This window comes from Arachis ipaensis, chromosome B7 (genome assembly GCF_059453495.1).
Source record: "Arachis ipaensis isolate K30076 ecotype BB chromosome B7, ASM5945349v1, whole genome shotgun sequence".
Taxonomy (NCBI): Eukaryota; Viridiplantae; Streptophyta; class Magnoliopsida; order Fabales; family Fabaceae; genus Arachis; species Arachis ipaensis.
Genome location: NC_142442.1, coordinates 12,851,227 through 12,874,273, shown reverse-complemented (window position 1 = coordinate 12,874,273; position 23,047 = coordinate 12,851,227). Strand labels below are relative to the sequence as shown.

The window sequence follows — 23,047 nt, the reverse complement described above, 5'->3', positions numbered from 1 at the left end:
TGTGATACTGTGATGGAGGCCGGTGACAAGCGGCAACAGAGAGAAAGAAAAAGGAAAAAGAAAGGGACTCGGGTTGAAAAAGATGAGGTTTAAGTTTTTTTTTTAATAAATATAAAACGACGTCGTTTCAGTCGTCTTTAATGACAAAGATGAATGGAAGCTGTTTTAAAGACTATTATGAATTTTAGAGAACAATTTCAAAAACAAATTTAAATAATTATTAATTTTAAAAATTATTTTAATGTTCGAATATAAATTCAGAGACTGTTTTAAGATTTAATTTTTAATTTTAATATACATTTAATATCGTTGTATTAATAATAATGATGATTAATGAACGACTTGTTAATTTGCTTAGTACTCTTTTTCGTTGTCTCTCCATGTGCCTCTCAATATTTAATTTGAAGCAACGAAGAATAGGAGTATAGTACGCTGGTTTTTTGTCGATTCAGGCAGTTATTGTACGAATTTTCAACAGGGGGATTTAAAGTATCAACTAGGGGTGGCAAACGGGCCTAAACCCGCCGGGCCGCCCGCGTAACCCGCCAAAAAAGGCGGGCCGGGCTGGAAAATTGGGACCGCCAAATAACAAAAGCCCGCCTAACCCGCACCGCTTAAACCGTGGGCTTTGGCGGGCTTTGGCGGGGCGGGGCGGGCTTCCCCGCCGGGCTTTGTGTTTTTTTAGTGAGGGGGTATTTTTACAATTTTTTTGCCAAAACCTAACTTCCCCCAACCTAACTTACAAGAGTATGAAGATAAAAATTGAGTGATTTGGATTATGTTTATGTTACTTTGGAGACAATATTTATAATTATGTTTTAAATTATGTTTATTTTGCTTTGGAGAGAATATTTATACTTATGTTTTGGATGAAAACTTGGTTTATAATTATGTTTATTAGATATTTATAATTAAAAAGATTTTAATGTTTATGAATATAAAAAATATAATTTTTATGCCTTTAGAAATTATAATAGTTAAAAGTAAAAAATAGAAAAATTTTTTTTATATTTTTATATATATTATTTAATAGTTAAAAGTTAAAAAAAAAAAGAGAATACTTGGCGGGCATAGCCCGCCGGCCCGCCAGCCCGCCGTTAGGCGGGGCGGGCTGGGATTCTGGGACCGCCTCACTAGGCGGGGCGGGGCGGGCCAGTCCGCCAAAGGGCGGGCTTCTGGCGGGGCGGGGCGGGGCGGGGCGGGCTTCCCGCTTGCCACCCCTAGTATCAACCAAACTAGATAGATGGATTCTATTGAATCAATCGATTTGTCCGATTCTCATGTAATTATTGAGTTATTATAGTTCGAATAATACTCTTTTTATAGGGTTTAATACTTTTTATATATATATTTCTTTTATATCTTCTCTTAATTTTTATTGATCAATTTTAATAATAGAAAAGTGTTCAAATATAAAAAAAAAATGCATATAATGTTAGAAAAAAGGAACAAAGATAGTACGGCTATACGCTACAAAGCAATGCCAATTACACATACCATATTCCACATTGCGTCTAAGCTCTCTTCTTGTACCAGAGGCGGAGCCTCAGAGTGCTCGGTGCTCCCTAAATATTAATTTTTTCTATATAAATTTTAGTTTAATTCTTTTAAAATATTATTTTAATTTTATTTTATTATAAATTTTTTTTTAACTTTTTCTATTATTTTATCTAGTTTTATTTCTGTTTGTACCATCTATCATTTAAGTATATATTTAAATAGATTCTTAAAATTTTTTACATCAAATGTTTTGGTTTTTAAAAAAATTTTGTTATATAAAATTTCACTAAAGTAAGATATATAAATCTTTTTATCATGCTCTTAAAAATTTATTTGTTTAAATAAAAATAATAAATTTGACTAAAATAAAAATTTATTTATCTTATTTTTATAAAAATCAAAGACCTCAATATTAGAGGTTTATATAACTCGATCCAAACCCAAATATTTTAATGACTAATTCCGTGGGATTTCACCGTCGGATAAGATCCGTACATAATTGTATATAAATTTTTACTTCAATTAATTATTAGTTAAAGACATAAAGTTAACCTCCATGCTTCCAATTACCAAAATACATCATCATGCGTCACCATTTCACTGTTATCGGAGAACAAACCGGAACGAGCATTACTGTAAACCTGTGGTGGTTGTGGTGGTGGTTCAGGTGGTTCAGTACAACCTTCGTTTACACCAGATTGTTGCTCCTGCTGCGGCTCCACCTGCACCCGCATCACTCCATCTTCTTCCTCATCTTCTTCTTCTTCTTCTTCCTCAAACGGTAGCCTTTCATACGTGGCATTAGCAAACGTTGCTGCAACCACCATCACTGGTCCACAAGCCACCAGCGGTCCTACCACCCTACCGCCAACCACCTCCCCTTGAACTCCGGCGAGGTAAACCGTTAGTCCGGTGGAGCTCGGCGGCGATGGCGGGGGAAGAATCGCACCGGAGAGGGAAAGGATCTGGAAAGTTCCTTGGAGTGAAACGATGCCTCCGGGCGCCGCGGGCTGCCCGAGATTGACGTCAGTGACAGTGCCGGTTCCGCTTAGCACGGCAACGCCACGGTGGCGACGGGTTGCAAAAGTGGAAAGGGAATCAGCCACGTCTGCTCCGTCGCTGATCTCTAGAATATGACTTTGAAGGGCGTTTGGGAGCTCCTCCTTAACCACTAGCGGTTGTTTTGGCTTGTTCTTTGACCCCGGTGGCCGGCCTCGTGGCCTGCGGCCTCTTCCTCCTCTTCGCTCCGCCGCGCTGGAGTTGGTATTGTCATCGCCGCCATCGTTGGTGTCTTGGTCGCCGTTGGTGCTGCTTGTTGGAGTGTTGTGGGGTGGTTCTTCATCCCACCAACGCTTTGCCATGTTTTACGCTTAAAATAATAGCTATAAAAATAAATAAATAAATAAAAGGTTATTGAGTGACGTGTAAACTATTTGTATATATGCATCAAAATCGGAGAAATTGGGATCTCTCTATGCATAAATTAATGAACTCCATAAGCTAAGAGTTGAGAAGCGAGAATGAACGAACCTTATCCAAATATAATATGATGACTATAACCTAGCAAAGTATTATTTTTGAAGGGAACGATGATAGCTTCTTTTCTTTGAAGAAAAATTAACGCGGAAAAAAGGGAAAATGGGGGAACGACTTGGACATAGCTAGAAATTAAAAGAGGAAAATGCTGGCTCAAGCACGTGATGTTCTTTCTCATAAGGAGTGTTCATATAATGACATGATGCTTTCATAATAAGCAGCAATGGCTCAAGCTCCTCGTGGGCAACGAGGTTGTTTTGGCTATCAAGCCTTTTGATTTTGTGAGAAAATTAGAAAGGTAAATGTGTGTATGTAAAATGAGATAAATTTAAAAATGAGTAAAGTATTGTTTTTGTCCCCAACGTTTGGGGTAAGTCCTATTTGTGTCCCTAACGTTTAAATCGTCCTATTTTTATCTTTAACGTTTATAAAAGTGATTCAATGTTATCTTATTATCAATTACTAACAAATCAGATTATATTTTTCAATTATTCTTACTTGGATGTATTCATTCTTAATTAGGTCTCACTTGGATGTGTTTGATTTTAATATTATACCCACTATTTGTGTTTAGATTCAATTATGTCCCTAGAAAAGTTAATTATGTAAATGTTGTAGGAATTAGTTTCAACATTTGATGAGCTATTTTTCGGAGTAGATCATCGATTCTATCCCAAACATTTGTATTCTAACTTCAAGAAGAGATTTTTAAAACTCAAACTAAAGCGTTCATGATGTGTAATTGACGGCAGGATAACATTGAATCACTTTAACAAACGTTAGGGATACAAATAGGACGATTTAAATGTTAGGGACACAAATAGAATTTACTCCAAACGTTGGGGACAAAAACGATACTTTACTCTTTAAAAATTTAATGTATTGTCATCTATGCAAATTTGGATAAAGTATATTTTTATCTTTAAAATTTATTAAAAATTTAAAAAATATTTCTAAGTTTCAATTTATCTCAATTTTGTCCTAAAATTTTTTTATTTGCATCAATTCTATTCTTTTAGTTAACGACTTTAAATCATTAACAGATTTAGTAATATGGCAAACGGTGTCTCCACGAAAACACGAAGAGAAGCCAAAGAGAGAACATACTTAAACGAACAGACTTGGAGGGAGAAGAACGTCGCACCATTCTCTTCAATCTACCGCGACGACGTTGCAGAAGGATGCTGGTGGTGCGCCATCAACGCCGAGCAACGATTCTGGGCAAAACAACGAAGCAACTGTGATGCGATTCAACCTTCAACGAGGGGAGCAGAGACCTTCATCACCGGCGAGGAGTAGATAGCAAGTAAAATAAGCAGAAAAACGCTTTCGAGACGAGGGAGACGAGTGCGTTGAAATCTACGCAGCCACATCCACCGATCATCGACGAGGCAGCCATAGTGAGACATCGAGGTAGCTCCGTTCTGAGCAAGGGTTCTGACGAGGTAGGCTACCATTTTCATTCTAAAAATGCAATGTTTAAATGATTAGGGTTTCGAGTTTTTTATTGCTCTTGGTTGCTATTTAGAGTTTTATTCCAGTGACGGATTGATGGTTTCAGTTGATAATGCTCTATTTTTGTGACACTGTCATGCTTGCATGCTTTGTTTTATTGAATGATTAGTTACTCTATTCTGAAAATTTTTTTATGATGGCGGGAATGGATATTTTAGTGTTGGATTCATCATAGCTGTAGGTTTTGTAGTGATAAGGATAAAAATGAGTATATTAATGGGGAGGTGACAATGGTTGACTGGCGTGATAGAGATAGATGAAGTGTTATAAAAGCTTATGATGTGGTTGAAAAGCTTGAGTACATTGTTGATAACATTGGGGTACTGTGGTATAAAGATGTCGAGTTAGAGTTAGAAGGGTTGAAGATGTTAAGGGGTGATGGAGAAGTAATAGAAATGACAAATATAGGAGTTGAAAAAAAGGTGGTTGATTTGTATATAGTGCATAAGACTTCGATCCCTGATGATTTATGTTATTACATTGGTTATTTAGATGTTGATGGTGAGAGCAAGGTTATTGAGAAAAAAAATATATGAAACCTAATAATAGGCCAAGTAATGAGTCCAAAATATTTCACTGGAAGCCCAAAGTGGGGAGGTAGGGATGGAGGCCCAAATTCATGGAATGCTGGATGTCCATTTAAATATTGAAGAAGGAGTCTAGAATATTGTTGATGGATAAGAGAAAGAGGAAGACAATAATGAAAAGAATAGTGAAGAAGAGGGTGACAGTGATGACCTGGATTATGAGGCTGATTCTTATCTTCATTTTAGTGATAGTGAAGATGATAATTGTGGAGATAATAAGCTATTTGATGTTGATATAACTATTGAGGAGATGCACTAAGACATAAGGAAGTCTAAAAAAATAAGGCTGTAGTGGAGAAACTTAAGAAAAATAAGGAGGCTATTGGAAAGAGAATAAGGTATGGTTTAAGCGATGACAAAGGGTTGAACAGTGATGAATTAGAGAAGATATCAAGTGAAGATGATGAAGGCAGCAAGAATCGAAAAATTTTGGCATAAAATTGAGACAAATTAAAACTTAGGAGTATTTTTAAAACTTTTAGTAAACTTTAGGAACAAAAAGTATATTTTACTTAATAAATTTTATGTGTGTATCTAATTACTAGTAACATATTAGGCATACACTAAGATCAGCTACATACTAAAATAAGTTATTAATATAAAATATATAGTAGATTATAAATATACACTGAAAATGAATTAAATAATACATGTATTTATACACAAATATATTGGTGGTTGATTTTGGTAGTTAGTTTTAGTGTACAAACAGCATTATTATTGAATGAAAAATGTTAGATGCCCATCAAAATTTATTATTTTTGGTCATTACTTTTAGCTATCAACTCAATTCCTTTAGTCTAATAATCCAATATCATACTTTAGTTCATACTTTTAAATATTGATGGCTAACCGATGACCAAAAATAATAAATTTTGATGACCATCTATCATTCTTTTTATCGAATGATTAATAAAGCTAGGTGTCCAAAATTTTTTCAAACCAAGTTTCTAACCAAGTCATCGCAAGCTTTTTCTTCTTATTCCTTCTCCTTTATTATTGCCATATCTTCGTCTTTTTCTTTTTATTCTTTTGGGTGCTTCCTTTTTCAATGTTAACGTCGTCGTCATTGTCATTATTGCTGCTGTTATTGTCGCTGTTGCTTCTTCTTTTGTGCGCTTCTTTCTTCAACATTAACGTCATCGTCGTTGCTACCACCGCCTTTACTTCTTCTTTTTCCTCGTCATCCTCCTTCATTATCATCATTATCGACGTTATCTTCTTCTATCTATGTTCAGAAAATTAGAGTACATAAATTTTTATTCACATAACATAAATTTTGGTGCACATCATATAAATTTTAGTGTATAGCACAAAAAATTTAAAAAAGATCACATACCCAAAACATTAACACCTAACTAACAACATATGCATAGCACAGAAATTTTGGTGCATAACACATAAAATTTGATTTATAGCACAAAAATTTTAATACACAGCACATAAATTTTTTAAGGACCAATGTCCAAAATATTGACACCCAACTAACAAAATACGCACAGCACATAAATTTTAGTGCACAGCATAGAATTTTTGAAGAACCACATATCTAAAACATTGACTTACCCAACTAACAAATTACAATCGTAGCAAAAATTTATGTGCTATGTGCAAATATTTATATGCTACGTGCCAAAATTTTTGTGCTATATGCAAAAATTTCTGTACTATATCAATAAGTTTTTATACTCTCCAATAAAAAATTGTATGTTAGAGAAGCATGAAGAAGGATAAATAATAATGACTTATGCATGCATTTTTTTTGTTAGACTTGTACTAACTCTGTTGGACTTATTCATAAAAACACTTATATATGTAACATTATTGTCTAATTATAAATTGTCAGATCAATCATATTAAGTGTATACCAAAATCAATTACTAATATAAATATATATTTAAATATAAAATACATATTAAAAATAAATTAAATATAGTAATTAATTTTAGTGACTAATTATAATATACAAATAATATTTTTATTATCAAATTAATAAAAAAATATTTTTTATATTTATTATTTAGATAAAAATATTATTTAAAAAATAAATATAACTAAATAATTTTTCATTAGTAATATATCAAAATTAAATCCAAAAGTCTTCAAGAAGAAGAACTCCACACCCAAGAATGATTCTAAGCATAGTATTTGGAGGCAAACGCCCTCTTACAATTTGCAAATTTTTTAAGTAGTACATAATAATTATATTTATTTATCCTCATTAAATTATTAAATTTGATCCATAATAATTTTTTATTCAATTTTTGGTACTTAACATTTAATTTAAGAACTTCATATTAGATGTTCGTCAGAAGAATCAATTTTTAAATTTTAACGAGATTAGTGTTCTTTCTTAAAAACCAGTTCGAAAGAATATTATTTATCTTCTTTTAAAATTAGCTTTAATTTTTTCATAGCAACTGTATTAATTGAAAGAACTTTTCTAACTATAAATATCAATAAGAGTCGGCTTCTAATTGTATTAAAAAATGAATCTCTAAATACTTGTTTAGTGATATATAGAAAAAGAGAAAAAATTTGATTGTGCGGTCAAAGAAAAATTACTTAATTCAAATAGGTCCCTAAAAATTTTTGCGTCGAACATTTTCGTTCCCAAAAATTTTTTTATTACATTAAGGTCCCTGAATTTTACAAAAGTAATACATATAAATCCCTACTTTAGTTAGATCGGTTGTTTTCATTTTGAGTTTTCAAAAGTGTGACCCAAGGACTTATATGTCTTATTTTTATAAAGTTCAGGGACCACAACATAATAAATTTTTTTTGGAGACAAAAATGTTCGATATAAAATTTTTCAGGGACCTATTTAAATATATACTCTTTTTTAAAAATATAAAATCTAAAAAAATAGAATTTTAAATTATATATTATTTATTTAAATTATTATTTTAATATTTTAATTTATAAATTAGATATTTTAAAAACTAATCACATTTTACAATAACAAAATATAATTATAACAATAATCATATTATTATATGTATATAAAAACTAACTACCTATATAAAATATACATTAAAATATAAAATATATATTAAAAATAAATTAAATAATACATATATTTATATACAAATATATAATAATTAACAAATAATTTAATAATTAATTTTTGTTATATACATAATATTTTTATTATAAAAATTATTCATAAATTTTGTCCTTACTACCATAATTTTTTAGATCTACCCTGTTGACACAATAAGTCATCTTCGCATCAGCTATGGAATTGTCTCAAGAATACATAAACCGATTCTCTTAATCTCTCCTTCAATAGGTTGTTGAGGTTAGACATACCCTTTGTGGTATCCCGTTTTTAGTGTTTTGCTGTCCAATTGGACCCTCATTTGTATTCAATTATTATTTAAGAAATGAATAAATTATTACTTTTGAAAAAAAAATATCAAATTAAACTTAAATGAAATAGGTTAATAGGGAACAATATTGAAAGAAAATCCGTGTCTTTATATACTTCTCCAGTTTGAATGTAAGCAAATTTTATACATTGGCGTATGTGTATTTCCATGTTTTTGTTGTTTCTTTTAATTTGGGTTATAATTTAAAAACAATTTTATGCACGTGTATTTTAGCAGGTGATGAGAGGTTTACGAATAACCATATTCTATTTAAGAGAGGGGACAGGATTTAGGTTTGGGTCAAAAATAAAACACCGTATGTAAAAATTGCATAGTCCACATTGCTTAAGTCCACACCAATAATAATCGTAGGATAATATTAAATTTGTTTAAAGTATTTTAAAATAAGTATAAAATATTTAAAATATTAGAAACTAAATTAAAATTTAATTTTAAAATTAAATATTAAAATAATATTTTATTATGTATTATACTATTCAGATAATTATTATATACTATTGAATAATTTTTTAAAAAATTAATTATTGGATTAGAAATTTATATGTTGTAAGAGTATTTATAAAATATTTCATATCAATCCAAAGTTGTTTGTATATTTTATTTTATTAAAAATTAACGTAACATATTTGTACGAAGAATATTTCAGTTTCATGTTTATTAATGATCAAATTTAATAAAGCTTAATATACTAGATCTCCAATATATGTTATTTTATATTGTGGTTCAATAGTTGGATCGTTTAAATATCTTACGAAAAGTTATATATGAATATAATTTACTCTAGATAAAAAGTAGCCCCAAAAAATAGATTACTTTCGAGTCAAATTTAAATAGATTACTACTCAAAGCAACACTCCAAACGGAATTTTAAATAGACAGTCTAGTCAGACAAACCTTATTTTACTGGCTACACCAGCTTCTTATCATAATCCAAATTCATTCAAATTCAAAGTACTTCAACATAGATACCCTCTTTTGCACTGTACCAATAATCCAAGGACCTATACCAAAGAAAATGATGTAGTATATCTGGGCTCTTTCTTCTATGTATACATGTGCTATCATATTGTCACTCTTTTCTGTATATCACATCCTGTGTAATCGCTTTCAAGCCCAGTCTCATCTAGTCAGGCTATTCTCCATGTATGCACCACTTGATAAATTGACCTCAGTCACATGCCTAGAAAACGCCAAAAAAGAAAAGGCTTATCCTTATCCTCCAGCTGGCATTGTATGATAGGTTTGTCTAGATTTCGTAAGATATCACTTCTATCTAGAGACCTCTATAAAAGGAGGTGCTCACCTCAATTGTAATCAGATCTCAAGAGAACATTGTAATATATCCACTCTTTCTATCTCATAAAATGTTCTAAAATTTTCCTTCTCTCTCTCTGAAAGTTTAGCTAGTATTATTTCTTTCTTCCTCAATCCAGTGCCATAAAGTATGCTCTGAGCTTGCCTTTGCAGAGGATCCTGCTCATCAGAAAATGGCATGGATGAGATCCACGGGAAATTCTCATAGTGGAAAAGGGACTCAATGTTATAATGCTAAGTTTTGCTCGGACCCTTTAATCTCACTCGTTTTAATGGTTGGAAAGAGTGTTTGGGATAAGCAAACAATGCATTGTTTCGTTGTCATCCTGAAGTACTGGAGATCCACCCCTGTGGTATCAGAGCCTCAGGTTTATAAGAGGAATAAGAAGGTATTACTAGTAAAAGCAAGTAAGAGAGAACTACTAAACATGAACCCCTCAGATTCTTCAAGCTCTTCACAACCCATACATCACTCTACTCCGCTATGCATAGACCGATTACCCTCCAGTTTAAAGAAAACCCTTGGCAATAAAATTGATCAGTTAGTAGAATTCACTCATGTTCCAGAGGACTTTCGAACCCCAGCCACCGAATACCCTCTTATAAGTCCTTACTCTTTCTACCAAAGACAAAAGAAATCAACCCTCACCTCCATCCACTATCTTATAAATAGAAACCCTTCTCCTCCTCCCAAAGAGGTCATCCAGTCCTACCATCTGCAACAGTGTGGTTTAAAAGCCACTACTGCTGAACAATACATAACTTTAGAAATCCCACAAGAAGTCATTCAAAATTACCAGAACTAAGACTACACTCATTTGCATCTAGGAGCAGTTAGGCTTATTCTTACCCTTCATGAAAGAAGATCTCTTCTGATAACAGCCAAGGTTGCACTTTTAGATACTACTTTCAAAGAATACCAACATGCCTTGATCGGAGCATTAGTAACTACACTCTCAAATGGAAGTGTCATTCTTACTATAGCTCCCAATTTCACCATGAGATTATCAGATCCAACGATAAGTCAGAGGTTGAAAATCCAAATACAATTGGTAGGAGTAATTCAAGACTCTAATGTTGAACAGGCCACCTTACATCACCAAGTTCTCTACAGGGTTCAAGACCATGCTCTTGATCTCAATCTCCCAAACACTACTGGAAAGGTATTATTCATGTTTATAGATAGTGCTGGAGGACCCGCAATCGTAAACATTCCAAGGATGATCACTACTGAAGAACTCTCTTCAATCATTCCACTAGAATGGATCACTGACTATGAGAAAGCTTTCCCAAAGGAACATATTGATGTCCATACTACAACACCTCCAACTATTACTCATAATAGTGATAGAACAGTAACTACTATTTTCAGAGACCTGGAATGAGCAAGCAGACCTTGTTGAGAGGACCATCCTTCAGAAGGATCAATATGATCTCTCTTGTACAAGTGCAAACAACTCATGATCAACATGATCCACCTGTGTATTTCTATGAGAATGGAAAACCTGTTTATGTTTCTCATATAAATGGCCACTTCATTTGGGATGTTGATCCCTCTATGTGTGACTCTGACTGTGACTGTGCTGACTAATGGAGTGACATTGATGATAAAGATTACGCTAGGAGACAAAGAAACAAGAAAAAGAAGAAGTTACTACAGGCCCCATGCTCTTTTAAAAGACCTGAGCCTCCTGATGATGCTGAATCAGCTCTAATGCCCAGAAAGAAGCCAATGCTCAGGAAGACGAAATTGTCTCAAAAAGGCTCTGTGGATTACCATTATCAGTCAGTCGATACAATCCCATGTATCGCCACTCTCAGATCTTATGAGGAAGAATTCCCACCTTTAGTAACCCAAACTGATGAAAAGAAAATCACTAGGAGACCTTATGTGATACCTCAAGGAATAGCTCCACATGGATATCAAGCAACAACTCCTCAAGAGGAAGTGCTTAATTGGCATACAGATAATGTTAGTCAGCCAAAATAAAGTACTACTCCGGATAGATCACACTCTTGATACTCTTGTAGAAAAAAACTGAAGGTCTCTCAGTACTATTAAGTTCTTTGGCAGAGCAAGTGGCTGAACTTAGAAATCGACTCTCTGCACAAGCTTTTCAACTTGATCAAGAACTCAAAGCCTACATTGATAATCGCTACTTTGGCCCAGAATTCCAAAAGAAGAATAGAGAACTGGATCAAGTCAAGGCCCAACTTCGACAAATCGAGATGGACAAAAGCAAAACAATTGTACCCCAAGCATTAACTGTAGACTCATTATCCATATATCCCAAACATTATACCTTATATTCGCCTGTCTTATTTCCTTTCACATATTCACCACCAGAAACCCCAGATTATGACTCCATCTTCAAATACACCTACCATTTAGCCAGGCAAGCAAACACTAAAAAATCCATCTCTCCCCAAGAAAGGCGTTACTCGTCCCAGCCACAACAATCTCAGCCATCTCTCCAACCTAGACCTCATTCTCCTTGGAAACCAGGAAATTTTTTTAGAGAAGAAACATCTTCTAATGTCCCTACGAAAGATAAGGGTATCAAAGAAGGGTCGCCTGCTCCAGGACGATCAATTTATACCCTTACTCTGGATACTCAATCACACAGTGAAAAAATCACTGAAGAATCAGAAGATGGGACTACTGAAACCAGTGAACAAGAAGATGAAGAGTCCAAAGAAGATTATGAAGCAGACCTTTCAGCAATATCCATGGTCAACCCTGTAGAAGAAGAAATAATCATGGCTATTGCTGAAAAGTCTGCTTCATAATCTTCTTTGGACTCTTCATCTTCTTGTTCACTGGTTTCAGTAATCCTATCTTCTGATTCTTCAGTGATTTCTTCACTGTGTGATTGAGTATCCAGAGTAAGGGTATAAATTGATCGTCCTGGAGTAGGCGACCCTTTTTTGATACCCTTATCTTTCATAGGGACATTAGAAGATGTTTCTTCTCTAAAAAAAATTTCTAGTTTCCAAGGAGGATGAGGTCTGGGTTAGAGAGATGGATGAGATTGTTGTGGCTGAGATGAGTAACGCCTTCCTTGGGGAGAGATGGAATTTTTAGTGTTTGCTTGCCTGGCTAAATGGTAGGTGGATTTGAAGATGGAGTCATAATCTGGGATTTCTGGTGGTGAATATATGGAAGAAAATCAGACAGGCAAATATGAGGGATAAGGTTTGGGATACATGGATAATGGGTCTATAGCCAGTGCTTGGGGTACAATTATTTTGCTATTGTCCATCTTGATTTGTCAAAGTTGGGCCTTGACTTGATCCAGTTCTCTATTCTTCCTTTGAAATTCTGGGCCAAAGTAGCGATTATATATGTAGGCTTTGAGTTCTTGATCAAGTTGAAAAGCTTGTGCAGAGAGTCGATTTCTGAGTTCATCCACTTGTTCTGCCACAGAACTTAATTGTATTGAGAGACCTTCAGTTTTTTCTATAAGAGTATCAAGAGTGTGATCTATCCGGAGTTGTACTTTATTATGGCTGACTACATTATCTGTATGCCAAATAAGCACTTCCTCTTGAGGAGTTGTTGCTTGATGTCCATGTGGAGAGATTTCTTGAGGTATCACATAAGGTCTCCTAGTGATTTTCTTTTCATCAGTTTGGGTCACTAAAGGTGGGAATTCTTCCTCATAAGATCTGAGAGTGGCGATACATGAGATTGTATCGACTGGCTGATAAAGGTAATCCACGGAGCCTTTTCGAGACAGTTTTGTCTTCTTGAGCATTGGCTTCTTTCTGGGCATTGGAGCTGATTCAGTGTCATCAGGAGGCTCAGATCTTTTAAAAGAGCATGGGGCCTGTAGTAACTTCTTCTTCTTTTTCTTGTTCCTTTGTCTCCTAGCATAATCTTCATCACCAGTGTCACTCCATTGGTCAGCACAGTCACAGTCAGAGTTACACATAGAAGGATCAACATCCCAAATGAAGTGGCCATTTATATGAGAAACATAAACAGGTTTTTCATTCTCATAGAAATGCACAGGTGGATCATATTGATCATGAGTTGTTTGCACTTGTACAGGAGAGATCATATTGATCCTTCTGATGGATGGTCCTCTCAACAATGTCTGCTTGCTCATTCCAGGTCTCTGAAAAAAAGTAGTTACTGTTCCATCACTATTATGAGTAATAGTTGGAGATGTTGTGGTATGGACATCAATCTGTTCCTTTGGGAAAGCTTTCTCATAGTCAGTGATCCATTCTAGTGGAATGATAGAACAGAGTTCTTCAGTAGTGATCATCCTTGGAATGTTTATGATTGCGGGTCTTCCAGTACTATCTGTAAACATGAATAATGCCTCTCCAGTAGTATTTGGGAGATTGAGATCAAGAGCATGGTCTTGAACCCTGTAGAGAACTTGGTGTTGTAAGGTGGCATGTTCAGCATTAGAGTCTTAAATTACTCCTACCAATTGTATTTGGATTTTCAGCCTCTAACTTATCGTTAGATCTGTTAATCTCATGGTGAAATTGGGAGCTATAGTAAGAATGACACTTCCATTTGAGAGTGTAGTTACTAATGCTCCGATCAAGGCATGTTGGTATTCTTTGAAAGTAGTATCTAAAAGAGCAACCTTGGCCGTTACCGGAAGAGATCTTCTTCCATGAAGGGTAAGAATAAGCCTAACTGCTCCTAGATACAAATGAGTGTAGCCTTGGTTCTGGTAATTTTGAATGACTTCTTGTGGAATTTCTAAAGTTATGTATTATTCAGCAGTAGTGGCTTTTAAACCACATTGTTGCAGATGGGAGGACTGGATGACCTCTTTGGGAGGAGGAGAAGGGTTTCTGTTTATAAGATGGTGGATGGAGGTGAGGGTTGATTTCTTTTGTCTTTGGTAGAAAGAGTAAGGACTTATAAGAGGGTATTCAGTGGCTGGGGTTCGAGAGTCCTCTAGAACATGAGTGAATTCTACTAACTAATCAATTTTATTGCCAAAGGTTTTTTTTAAACTGGAGGATAATCGATCTATGCATAGGGGAGTAGAGTGATGTATGAGTTGGGAAGAGCTTGAAGAATATGAGGGGTTCATGTTTAGTGGTTCTCTCTTACTTGCTTTTACTAGTAATACCTTCTTCTTCCTCTTATAAACCTGAGGCTCTGATACCACAGGGGTGGATCTCCAGTACTTCAGGATGACAACAAAACAATGCATCATTTGATTATCCCAAACACTCTTTCCAACCATTAAAACGAGTGAGATTAAAGGATCCGAGCAAAACTTAGTATTATAACATTGAGTCGCTTTTCCACTATGAGAAATTCCCATGGATCTCATCCATGTCATTTTCTGATGAGCAGGATCCTCTGCAGAGGCAAGCTCAGAGCATACTTTATGGCACTGGATTGAGGAAGAAAGAAATAATACTAGCTAAGCTTTCAGAGAGAGAGAAGGAAAATTTTAGAACATTTTATGAGATAGAAAGAGTGGATATATTACAATGTTCTCTTGAGATCTGATTACAACTGAGGTGATCACCTCCTTTTATAGAGGTCTCTAGATAGAAGTGATATCTTACAAAATCTAGACAAACCTATCATACAATGCCAGCTGGAGGATAAGGATAAGCCTTTTCTTTTTTGGCGTTTTCTAGGCATGTGACTGAGGTCACTTTATTTCAGCACACTCATAATTATACATAGTAGAGTTATTGTCCTAATAAAGGGACGGTTTGAAATAGTCTTCTGAAAGGGTTCCATCACCATCTGAGAAGGATGATGTGTCTTCAGAAGCCAGATTGATAGCTCTAAGATCCATATCCGGGTCATGTGGATAGGCAAACGGGTCTTCAGTATTCTCTTCATTTGGATCTTGGGCATCTTACAGATATGGGTCATATGGGTCTGAGTTTGGGCCTTCAGCATCATTGGGTATTCCTGCATCAACTCTAGTTGGGTTTGGCGGTAAGGCATACACTCTTCCACCTAGATCTTCAGAATTCAGATCTTCTTCAGTACTTCTGTTTGGAGTATGTATAGAAGTGCTGGGCTGATCTCTTGGAGCATAAAAAGAGTATTGTCCAAATTGATTGATTATTCCTGAAGTTACGAATCTAGACTGGAACTCTTGGAGAGTTATTGGGGGAACATCTATTTGAAATGGGAGTCCTTCAACTACATCTCCTTCTCCATATAATCCAGGTTGCCAAAGTTGACAAAGGTATTTGGCCAAGGCATTCAGGATTGTCTTCTCATTCGTAGGCCACATGGTAGAGTATCCAACAATATCGACTCTGTTCATGGTGTGAGGATCTCTCCCAGTGAAATAACTCCTTTGTAAGGTGACAAAACAACAGAATTTCCGTTTTGCCTTAGAGGATTTATTCCATAGTTGGTGCCGCTCAAGCATATTATATAACATTCGTCTCCATGCATCAAGTGGTGCATACATAGAGAATAGCCTGATTAGATGAGACTGGACTTGAGAGCGATTACACAAGATGTGATATACAGGAAAGAGTGGCAATATGATAGCACATGTATACATGGAAGAAAGATCCCAGATATACCATATCATTTCCTCTGGTATAGGTCTTTGGATTATTGGTACAGTGCAAAATGGGGTATCTATGTTGAAGTACCTTGGATTTGGATGGATTTGGGTTATGATAAGGAGCTGGTGTAGCCAGTAGAACAAGGTTTGTCTGGCTAGATTGTCTATTTGGAACTCCGTTTGGGGTGTTGCTTTGAGTGGAAAAGGACCAATCTTTCTTCTGTATAGGCTTCTGTGAAGTGTGCAGTCAGGGAATGGAATGGTGTATTAAGGATTGTAGGAACTCATGGTGCAGATGTAATGGATTGATTTTGGGATTGGTTCTTGGGTAGGTCTGGAGAGGAAATCAGCAAGTGTGTTTTGGTGTCCTTTGATGTGTTTCACCTCGAATTTATAGCGGGAAAACCAATCTTTCCATCTTAGCAATTGAGAGTCTGGCAGAATTTTTTTCTTGATTTCCAGCATTGACGGGAAAGAGGTGTTATCCATTTTCACGGTGAAATGATAAGCACTGAGATAAAAATTAAATTTTTCTACTCCTCTCTTGACAGCAAGAATCTCCTTGTAAGTGGCATGGTAATGTTTTTCAGATTCTTTGAACTGTCCACTAGCATGCGCACAACAGTGTCTTGTCCCATCAATTTCTTCAAGTAGCACAGCTCCCCAGAATTCATCACTAGCATCTGTCTGCAATATTCTTTTTTCTGTGTTGGGAATCTTTAAAGGTGGGGGGTCTTGTGCTATTTTCTTCAGGGTTTTTACAGCTGTAGTTTGCTCAGGTCTCCATGCTGGGGCTTCTTTTTTAGGAGTTTTTACAGCTGGCTGGTGTGTCTGGTCACATCTGGGATAAAGTCTCTGATGTAGTTTACAATTCCCAGGAATTGTTGGACTTGTTTGACCGTCATATTTTCATCAAGAAAATGGATTAACTCTTTGGCGAGATGCTCTCCTGGTTGAAAAAATCCATCTTCGAAGATCATCCAAAGGAATTCAATTTTGTCTTAGCAATAGAGCTCTTTTTTGAAGATAGCATGATTCCTTGGTCTTTGATGATTTGAGCGAATTGGGCTAGGAGTGCTTTGTGGGCTTCACTATCTTTTGAAAACAGTAAGATATCATCAATGTAGATGAGTGTGGAGTGTAACATGGGCTCAAAGATTTTGGTCATTGCCTTTTGGAAGAGAGACGGGGCTACTTTGAGTCCAAATGGCATTACTGTCCATTGGTATTGGGCTTCAGGTATACATAATGTTGTTTTGTACCTATCTTCAGGATTGAGCCCGATTAGCCAAAACCCAGCTTTTAAGTCAAACTTGCTGAATATCTTTTCTCCACTTAATCTCTGTGTGATAACTGAGATTCTTGGTAGAGGAAACTTGTCGTCTTGTAAGAAGATATTAAGAGATTTATAATCAATGACAAGCCTCTTCTTTCCTCTATTTTGCTCGGCCCTTTTTTCAACATAGAATGCTTGACACGCCCAATTAGAATTGGTTGGTTCAATGAGCCCTTGAACAAGAAGGGCTCCACATTCAGCTCTTGCCATCTTAAGATCTTCGGGGTTCATCCCTGAATGCGTGGCCTTTGCAGGGTTGATGTCTTCATTCTTTTTGAAGGAGAGTCGAACATAGAATTCTGGATTCTTCCATAAAGGAGCAGGGTGGTTGAATTGATCATGGCTGTCACAACAGGCACTAAAGAGTAGTTGTTGGATCTCCTTATATTCTTCTGGAGCTTCTTGGATTTCAAGGATACTTTGTATCCCTGTAAAAGGCAAAAACTGCCCTTTGTAACTTAGACCAGTGGGTTTGATATGTAGCCCATGAGTTCGGAAGAAGGCATCAAATCCGAACAAAACATCTTTGTCTGGGAGATAACTTCCCATTACTCTGAGCCAAGTGGTCTGTCCTTCAAATATCTCCAATCCAACTGGTGTTTTGGAGATGAGATTGATGGTGAGGACTTCACTGTTAGCTGCTGCAAACCTCTTGGAAAAAGGTGCCCACATTTCTTTTGGTAAGATATGTGGTTTTAGGATAGTAGCACAAGATCCAGTGTCCATTAGTGCAACAGCCTTTATTGGTTTATCATAGACAAATGTCTTAACCTTTAAATCGAAATGAGGTCGAGGAGTACCATCAATCTGTTTTACTCCTAAAGATCCAAGATATCCAAGTTCTTCTGGAATACTCGATCCTTTAGGAATTCTTGTGGTGATGGAAGCAATGGATGATATGGTGAAGATAGAGCTTTTTGGTGGGAGGTCTTCCTCTGAACTATTCTCTTCTGAGTCAGAGTCTTAGAAAACATATTCAGTTTCATCATTTTTGCTTCTTTGTTCTTCAAGTACTGATTCTATATCTTCTTCATCACCAATGGAAGCAGCATCCATTAAAAACTGGAGCATTTTTATCTCCTTCTTTGTCTTGTGAGGACATGACTTAGCAAAGTGTCCTTATTTTTCACAAATGAAGCATTTGTTTGACTTAGTATGAGGTTTTCTCCTTTTGAAATAGCGGTATTTCTGCTTCTGCCTCTTTCTTCTCTTTCTGAATGCATTCTACGATGTATTCTTATGGAATCTCATAGCCAGTGATTGCCAATGCATCTTCTTCTTTGTCTTACATTCATACGTGCTTGGCTCTTTGCACTTGATTTTCAGATGGGATTTGCTGCATGCTCCTTTGAGTTTGCCTGAGTTTTTGTTAAGCTGTTTAAACATTTGTTGTTGTTCACACAATTTGTCTAAGGCAGCTAGAGCTAACTGGTATATTTCTCTAATGGTTGTAGTAGCCACTTCTTTGTGAAGAGCCATCATCATTCTCTGTATCTCTGGCTGGAGTTCATCTGGCAAGGATGCTATGAAGACTTGTTTAAGTGGCAGATTATTATTTCCTCCAAGAGAATAATATTTGGCGGCCATCTTTCTGTAATGTCTCTCCAAATTCTTCCTGTTGAGTGAACATCACTTCATTTCAAAATATTCTTGAGAATTTCTTTTCTGGATGATTATAATGTCTCTCATAAACTCTTGATGTATTATCCCCAGAAACTGTGAAGAAGTACCGTTGATGAGCTGGAGTATTTCATACTCAGAAAGGTTATTCACCCATTATCGGAGATTGTCAGTCATCCAATTTATAAAATCTGCAAGGACTTGTTTGCTTGTGAGGTTTGGATTAGCCATGGTGGTCTCAATCCAAGCACTAAATTCATTCAACCTTTCCCTATATCTTGTTGGTGGGATATCATCAAAGGTGAACCATTTGTTAGAAGTTTTGACTTCAACCGACCCTGTATGAACGTAACTAGCTGAAGCTTCTGGTTCATCTTTATCAGAGGTTATTTCTTCCTCTTCTTCTTCTATAAGGTTGACCATGGCTATTGCTGAAAGGTCTACTTCATAATCTTCTTCGGATTCTTCATCTTCTTGTTCACTGGTTTCAGTAGTCCTATCTTCTAATTCTTCAGTGATTTCTTCACTGTGTGATTGATTATCCAGAGTAAGGGTATAAATTGATCGTCCTGGAGCAGGCGACCCTTCTTTGATACCCTTATCTTTCGTAGGGACATTAGAAGATGTTTCTTCTCTAAAAAAATTTTCTAGTTTCCAAGGAGAATGAGGTCTGGGTTGGAGAGATGGATGAGATTATTGTGGCTGAGATGAGTAACGCCTTCCTTGGGGAGAGATGGAATTTTTAGTGTTTGCTTGCCTGGCTAAATGGTAGGTGGATTTGAAGATGGAGTCATAATCTGGGGTTTCTGGTGGTGAATATATGGAAGGAAATCAGACAGGCGAATATGAGGAATAAGGTTTGGGATACATGGATAATGGGTCTATAGCCAGTGCTTGGGGTACAATTATTTTGCTATTGTCCATCTCGATTTGTCAAAGTTGGGCCTTGACTTGATCCAGTTCTCTATTCTTCTTTTGAAATTCTGGGCCAAAGTAGCGATTAACAATGTTGGCTTTGAGTTCTTGATCAAGTTGAAAAGCTTGTGCAGAGAGTCGATTTCTGAGTTCAGCCACTTGTTCTGCCACAGAACTTAATTGTACTGAGAGACCTTCAGTTTTTTCTACAAGAGTATCAAGAGTGTGATCTATCCGGAGTAGTACTTTATTTTGGCTGACTGTATTATCTGTATGCCAATTAAGCACTTCCTCTTGAGAAGTTGTTGCTTGATGTCCATGTGAAGAGATTCCTTGAGGTATCACATAAGATCTCCTAGTGATTTTCTTTTCATCAGTTTGGGTCACTAAAGGTGGGAATTCTTCCTCATAAGATCTGAGAGTGGCGATACATAGGATTGTATTGACTGGCTGATAAAGGTAATCCACGGAGCCTTTTGAGAAAGTTTTATCTTCCTGAGCATTGGCTTCTTTCTGGGCATTGGAGCTGATTCAGCATCATCAGGAGGCTCAGGTCTTTTAAAAGAGCATGGGGTCTGTAGTAACTTCTTCTTCTTTTTCTTGTTCCTTTATCTCCTAGCATAATCTTCATCATCAGTGTCACTCCATTGGTCAGCACAATCACAGTCAGAGTCACACATAGAGGGATCAACATCCCAAATAAAGTGGCCATTTATATGAGAAACATAAACATATTTTTCATTCTCATAGAAATGCAAAGGTGGATCATATTGATCATGAGTTGTTTGCACTTGTACAGGAGAGATTATATTGATCCTTCTGAAGGATGTCCTCTCAACAAGGTCTGCTTGCTCATTCTAGGTCTCTGAAAAACAGTAGTTACCGTTCCATCACTATTATGAGTAATAGTTGGAGGTGTTGTAGTATGGACATCAATCTGTTCCTTTGGGAAAGCTTTCTCATAGTCAGTGATCCATTCTAGTAGAATGATAGAAGAGAGTTCTTCAGTAGTGATCATCTTTGGAATATTTACGATTGCGGGTCCTCCAGCACTATCTATAAACATGAACAATGCCTTTTCAGTAGTGTTTGGGAGATTGAGATCAAGAGCATGGTCTTGAACCCTGTAGAGAACTTGGTGATGTAAGGTGGCCTGTTTAGCATTAGAGTCTTGAATTACTCCTACCAATTGTATTTGGATTTTCAGCCTCTGACTTATCGTTGGATCTGATAATCTCATGGTGAAATTGGGAGCTATAGTAAGAATGACACTTCCATTTGAGAGTGTAGTTACTAATGCTCCGATCAAGGCATGTTGGTATTCTTTGAAAGTAGTATCTAAAAGAGCAACATTGGCCATTAACGGAAGAGATCTTCTTCCATGAAGGGTAAGAATAAGCCTAACTGCTCCTAGATGCAAATGAGTGTAGTCTTAGTTCTGGTAATTTTGAATGACTTCTTGTGGGATTTCTAAAGTTATGTATTGTTCAGCAGTAGTGGCTTTTAAACCACACGGTTGCAGATGGGAGGACTGGATGACCTCTTTGGGAGGAGGAGAAGGGTTTCTATTTATAAGATGGTGGATGGAGGTGAGGGTTGATTTCTTTTGTCTTTGGTAGAAAGAGTAAGGACTTATAAGAGGGTATTCAGTGGCTGGGGTTCGAGAGTTCTCTGGAACATGAGTGAATTCTACTAACTGATCAATTTTATTGCCAAGGATTTTCTTTAAACTGGAGGGTAATCGGTCTATGCATAGGGGAGTAGAGTGATGTATGGGTTGTGAAGAGCTTGAAGAATCTGAGGGGTTAATGTTTAGTGATTCTCTCTTACTTGCTTTTACTAGTAATACCTTCTTTTTCCTCTTATAAACCTGAGGCTCTGATACCACAGGAGTGGATTAGTAATTTTTCACTTCACCCAGCCTATTATATTCACCGGTTAAAAAAACTTAATTTGTTGCATAAATTATTTTATTATTAGTATTTTTGTCTGTAATAACATTACCATCTCTGAATTATGACTTAAGCATAAGACTCTGTATGGTAGGGTGTTACATCCCTTACCAAATAAAAGAGATTTAATTAAAAAATTAAATAAAGCAAATATCTTTTCAAATTTTAATTTGAAATCAGGATATTATCAGATTGCAGTAAAACAGAAAGATAGATATAAGACAACTTTTATAGTACCCTTTGGACATTATGAATGGAATGTAATGCCCCAAGGATTAAAAAATGCTCTAAGCGAGTTCCAAGAAATAATGAATAATATATTTTACCCGCATATAGAATTTTCTATAGTATATCTTGATGACGTACTAATATATTCAAAAGGAATAAACCAGCATATATATCATCTGAAAAAATTTATGAATATTATAAAAGAACAAGGATTAATTTTATCAAAAAAGAAAATGAAAATTTTTATAACTAAAGTAAGATTTTTAGGATATGAAATTTATCAGGGAACTATAGTACCTATTAAAAGAGCCATTGAATTTACCGATAAATTTTCAAATGAAATAATTGACAAAAAATAGCTACAAAGATTTTTAGGATGTTTAAATTATGTAGCAGAATTTTTACCTGGAATAAGAGTTACATGCGAATCTCTTTATAAGAGACTAAGAAAAAATTCACCTCCATGGACAGAAGAAATGACTTCTATAATAATAAAAATAAAAAATGCGATAAAAGAAATACCCTGTATAAGTATACTAGATCTATTAGCTAAATTAATTGTAGAAACCGATGCATCAGATTTAGGATATGGAGGAATTCTTAAACAAATACCTCCTAATAG

At 35.6% G+C, this 23,047-nt stretch overlaps 1 pseudogene across 1 annotated transcript; it reads right to left on the bottom strand.

Moving 5' to 3' along the window:
• Positions 1-1,861: 1,861 nt before the first annotated feature.
• On the bottom strand, positions 1,862-3,289 carry LOC107608036 (AT-hook motif nuclear-localized protein 15 pseudogene; annotated as a pseudogene). Its single transcript, XR_015892190.1, has 2 exons — positions 3,031-3,289; positions 1,862-2,882 (listed from the first exon to the last, which is right to left on the bottom strand). The product of XR_015892190.1 is annotated as an AT-hook motif nuclear-localized protein 15 pseudogene (transcript).
• Positions 3,290-23,047: the final 19,758 nt, after the last annotated feature.